Below are 782 nucleotides of genomic sequence, written 5' to 3'. Positions count from 1 at the left end.
TAGTTTTAGGCTGCCTTGGGACGTCCTCCCACCTCCTAGGCCGCCACCCCTTGCTCCTATATAAGTAGATCCATCTAGTAGCTTTTCCCTTGGGATTTGTTTAGTTAAAAGTTAGCCATTGCAACTTCGTGTACTTCGTTTGTGTCCGACGACCAGACCAAGACCGCTTACGGATCCCCACCTTTATCAATACTTCATACACATTCGCAATATTCAGATTGCAATCTTAGTTTCTTGCTTGTGTCCATCGTCTCCACCAAATCGGTAGTTATCATCTCATCGAAAGATCGGGACACCCCGCCTCTATCAAGTGGTATCAGTTTTTAGGTTGCTCGGTGAGAATTTCCAGTTTTCCCTAGATTAGATTTATTTTCTTACCTATTGTCCTAGAAAAAGCCACAAAAAAAAGTTAGATCTATTCATCCTTTGTCCAAGCCAGTCTGAGCCTTTGCATTTTTCTTTTCATTGTTTGCATTATTGAATTATCGGTTGCATCGCCGTGTCGAGTTGCTGGTCTTAGTGTCTAGTTCCTTTAGAGTTTCGAGTTCTGTTCACATTAGTCACGCCGCCGCTGCATCATTATCCCTTCCGCTGTCCACCATCCCATCCATCAATTTTCACCATGTGTTACGCACTGTTCGTTGTCATAATCATAGTTGAGGTCATTCACATCTTCGCCTGATCCAATCTGCATCTTATCTAGTTTATCTTGGAAAGAGGGAGGAAAAAAAATAAATAAAAAGAAAAAAAGTGTGATAAAAAAAAGAGAAGAGAAAAAAAAA

The sequence above is a fragment of the Triticum aestivum genome, chromosome 5A (genome assembly GCF_018294505.1).
Source record: "Triticum aestivum cultivar Chinese Spring chromosome 5A, IWGSC CS RefSeq v2.1, whole genome shotgun sequence".
Taxonomy (NCBI): domain Eukaryota; kingdom Viridiplantae; phylum Streptophyta; class Magnoliopsida; order Poales; family Poaceae; genus Triticum; species Triticum aestivum.
Note: the sequence above shows the minus strand (reverse complement) of the source record.